Below are 4,755 nucleotides of genomic sequence, written 5' to 3' on the forward strand. Positions count from 1 at the left end.
AAATAGTATAATACATACACACACACACTTTTTTTATACAGTACTTAAAACTCTTCATTTGATCACAGCTGTTTCATTTGGTTGCAGATGCATTTGCATTTTAATCTGCAAAACTACAAGCCTGTGGAGACCTTGACTGGTGTAAATATAAAAAGCAGCTTTTCGAGGTTGTCTTCCTTTTGCTCAAGAATTACTGAGAACTTGGACGTGAAACTAAAGAATGTTCCATTTCGTTATATAACTAAGTGGAAATGTGTGTCCTTCTGACCCTCTTGAGAAGTGCAAATGCTGACAGTATAAAAGGCTTGTAAAGAGAATAGCTCATAATTAAAACCAACTTATTCCAAATACCCATGGTACAACTCAAATGGAGGCAGCCTAATATTTAAGAGGATGTAATTAAGACAGCAGTCTCTTTGTTTAACATTTCTCGTGTTTCTTTGTCAAGCAATTTTCATTCTTTATATTCAGGCCAGCTTCTGTACAAAACTTGACATACAAAATCTGGCATCCTTTGTGGCACTGATTGTTCAATGTGACTATTATTACAACAGAATAGACTGCAATAACCCCCACTAGTGCTACTGTAAAGAGAACTCTTCAGACTAACACACCGCAATGATTCACTCTTTTTACCAGAGTATGTAGTACTACACAGTACAAACCATAAAGACCTTGTCTGCACTTAAACCTTAGGTCAATATAGCTACAGTGCTCAAGAGTGTGAAAAAGCCACACCACCTGAGTATCATAACTATGCCAACCTAAACCCTCGTGCAAACACAGCTAGGTCAATGGAAGAATGCTTCCATTGACCGAGCTACCACCACCCAGGGAGATGGAATAAACCCTTTTGACTCTGTAGACTGAGCCTACACTACAGGGTTATAACATGGTTATGGTGCCATAGCTATACAGCTGTAGTGCCTGTAGCATTGAGCTGGCCTAATTCATCCATTTTAAAAATAATTAACTCTTCACTGAGTGAACCATTTTAGAGAAGAGAAAGCAAAAGTCCCCCATCCCCTGTTTAAAAAAATATCACTGAACTTCCTCCCCCTTCAATAGTTCATTCAGACTATAATGAACTTGGGGCAGGGACCATATTTTTCTTCCATGTTTGTACCATCCTCTAGCACAAAGGGGTCTTTCTCTACAATGTGGGTATTATGCGCTACCATGATACACGTGATAAATGATAGTATTTCTCCTCTGAAGGTGTGTCAGTGTGAATCCCGCCATAGAGCCACATGCACCTCATGTGCGCAAGCTCAGAATCTTTGGTCTAACAGTGTCCAGTGGGGCCATGATGTATTCCACATCTGCGCCTGCTCATGGGGCACAAAGGGAGAGGCATCTTCATGAAATGCCTAGTCATAATGCTGGTGCATCAAGGCAGTTTACTGCTGCTCTGCCCTTTATGCCCTCACACAGGAGCATGAGGAGGAACAAGGCACATGCCCTGCCAGACATCGCTAGACAAAGTATTCTTGGCTTGCATGAGCACTAACTACAACACCGTGAACCATAAGTTACTGTAGGCTAAGCAACCATTCTTTTTTCCCCAAATATCTGCAATTCCTGATGCCAGATAGAAGTGGCAACGTCAAAATACTTGGGAAAAAAATGTTCACTCTGATTTTCCTGCCAGATAGGTAATTTGCCAAGCCAAGACACAAGATTTTGAAAGAAAACCATGTATATGACTGTTCCAAGAGGTTCAGAAAAATTAGGATAACTTTCATATTACCTTGCAGTGTGTTGTGAGACATATAAGGTACATCAAGACAGCATCTGTGAGTATGCTTCCAGCTCTGGTAGACAGAAACATTCTAGCCCTACTTGAACTAGTTTGCTAAAAATAGCAACATAGCCAGAGGTTGCATACGTGGAACCTCAGGCTAACTGACTGAGTGTAGACCAGCCTGGACCCCTTGGATACATATTCAGGCAGCTAGCGGAAGCTGCTGCTTTTTCTACTCCAAGGTTCTCTGCTATTTTTAATGCGCTAGCTCAAACACATCGAGTGCATGTCTATCTACCCAAGCTGGAAAGAACATTGCCATCTGCAGTGTAGATGTACCATTATTAATAATCATAAAACACTGAACTTCTAGGATGAAGTCACTAATACATGAAAAAGATCATCAATTTTAATTATCTATTCTTATCTGAACTGAAACTCTACCTATCACCAATCTGAATCCTATCATTAATTTGAATCTAGCCTGTGGGGCATTGTCCACAATATCACAACTCTTATCACAGCTCATAATTTAATTTACCATGCATAAATCAAAAGGAGCAGATCTGCCTTAGAATAAACTATAAAACACCTCATCTTCTGCATTACAACCAAAGGTGAGCAAAGGGGCAGAGTTTCATTAAACAGAGTATTTTATGCAATTTTCTCATTTCTCTTGTTCATCACTTATCTGAATTTCACCATCTCAACTTTTTCATTGCATCCAGACCTGTTATCTAAATGTCAGCTTAGCTCTAATTGCAACACATCATCTGCTGCTGTGAACCAAGGCAGAAAAAGCAATGCAGAAGAATATCAGACAACAAAACCAATGAAAACAAATAGAGAGGCTTTGAGCAGACTGTGTCCACTATCTGACAGCAATGACACATTTCTTTGCTAAATGTACTAAGCAAAATAAAATATACACATGAAATACGCGTAAAAAGATTTGCATTCTCTCTCCCCCTTTCCCCTCCCCTCTCCCCCCCCCCCCCCCCCCCGCCACTTGTAGCAGGCTTTGCTCAGGGGCCAGCAGGCCTAGTGGTCAGACGCAGCCAAACAGTATTTCAGAGCCAATCAGTTTGTCACCATCCAGCAGTCCATAGGAGTGAGTAGGTTATGAGGTTTCCATGTCAATTCAGGTAAAGCTGGGTGGAAAACAGTTTTCCTGACCTAGGAAAATTTGAGAAATCAAAAAAAAAAAAAAAAAAAATCTTGTCCTGATGTGGGACAAAAAAAGTTGAAATCTCAACTTTCATGGTGAACTAAGAATTACAAATAGTAATAATAATTCCAGCTTGGGTCAATTGAAATATTTTTGATAAATTAAAACATACTGTAATTATTTTACTATAATTAGCTTACATTTTTAAACAAAAAGTCATTAAACAAAAAGACAAATTTTCATTTACAATTTTTTTTTTGAAATGTGATGTTTCAACATTTTTAAAACTTTTCCATTTTTTTTTTTCAAAATTAGAATTTCATCAAAACTGTCCCTTCCCCAACAAGTTTGATTTTGATAAATCATCATTTTTGGATGAAAAAAATAAAAAACTTTGTCAAAAATTCCCAACTAGTTTTACATTCAGACCTAACTCGCTCAGCTGAGACTACATTAAAAATAGACGATTGAAGAGGAAATGGAGAATTTAGTTTTGCTGTAAATTTTTAAATTGCTTAAACCCCCACTAGGTAAAGATAAATACCACCTCCTGCAGGATGGGGGAGTGGTGAATCATGAGGAGTTATCAATAGATATACATACGTTACACATTATATGTTCAAAGGCCCACATCAATATTAATTAACTAAGCATCACAGCCACCCCTGTTCACTGTGAGTATTCTTTTTAGTACCCAATACACATGATTCAAGAGTTTGATTGTTTAGCATGAAGGAGTCATTCACCTGTTGTGAGCGCCTCCTATCAGCTGGGTGTGAACCTGCACTCTCTCTGCTCACAATCTTCCCTCTTGGTTGTTGCCCCAGGCTCAGGCCAGTCTTCAATGGCTCAGCTCTCTGGCTAAATCACACATAGTATAAAACAGATTAACCCCTTCTGGGTAACAAAGGTCCAACAAGGACCATAAAACTGTGCCTTTATTGGTATCTACAGCCCTGCCTCAGTTTTCAGCCCCTTCTGGACTTGCTTTAAGTCTGTCCCTACTCTCTTACAGAGCAGCACCTCAGAGCTTTCCTCCTGGTGACTCTTCACCATTAGCAGTTCTGTGGTGACACAGCCTGCAGCCATGTCACTCCCTAACTTCAGTCCCCATCCAGGATAGCAAAGTCCAGCTAATGGTTGGCCCTCTCCAGGGTCTTCAGATCCATCTCCAGGCCTTTGCTTGGGCTCCAAAACAAAACTTATCCTCTTCTCAGGCTTTGGCCACTTCAGCAATGGCCGGTGTGGGGACCCAGGCTCACCCACTACTCCAAGTCCGAATCTCAGGACCCTACAAATAGCAGCCACATGCTGCTTGCTTTAATAGCTACTGCTGCTTCCTACTGTCCCATCACATTCACCCATTACCTTAGGGTTATGGTCAATGGATTCTCTGTCTGTTCCCTGTTTGCACAGAAGCTCTCCCAGGCCTCCCTACCCAGAGAGCTCCTCTGTCTTATCCCTTCTGATCCCCACCAACACCTGAGAGGATCAGGCACAGAAGCTCCTTTTAACTGAGCCTGCTGTGCTTTGATTGGGTGCTTCCCTGCAACCTTTCTAGGCAGGCCTAGAGGACCCACCCTCACTGATCCTTTTCCTGGGATAGAGTGTGGTAGGATCCCTAGGCATGCAGTACGGGGCCTCAGAAAACCTAATATAGCCCCATCACCATTAGCTATGACACATAGTATTGTTTCTGTTTCCTCATTGAATGACAAATTAAAAAAAAAAAAAAAAAACCTACCTCTGAAGCCCCAAATACTTTTTGTTTACTCATAAAACAAATTTGGTTTCATGATTAAAAAAAAAATTCTCAGCTACAAGCTTAAAATTTGCGTTTCCC

At 40.6% G+C, this 4,755-nt stretch overlaps 1 long non-coding RNA gene across 1 annotated transcript; it reads right to left on the reverse strand.

The window, feature by feature from the left end:
- Window positions 1-2,764: 2,764 nt before the first annotated feature.
- On the reverse strand, window positions 2,765-4,388 carry LOC137142488 (uncharacterized). Its single transcript, XR_010916943.1, has 3 exons — window positions 4,281-4,388; window positions 3,659-3,773; window positions 2,765-2,920 (listed from the first exon to the last, which is right to left on the reverse strand). It is a non-coding gene; the product is annotated as an uncharacterized lncRNA (long non-coding RNA).
- Between the last annotated feature and the right edge of the window lie 367 nt (window positions 4,389-4,755).

The sequence above is a fragment of the Emydura macquarii genome, unplaced genomic scaffold, assembly GCF_026122565.2.
Source record: "Emydura macquarii macquarii isolate MOO-44397 ecotype Brisbane River unplaced genomic scaffold, CSIRO-AGI_Emac_v2 contig_374, whole genome shotgun sequence".
Taxonomy (NCBI): Eukaryota; Metazoa; Chordata; order Testudines; family Chelidae; genus Emydura; species Emydura macquarii.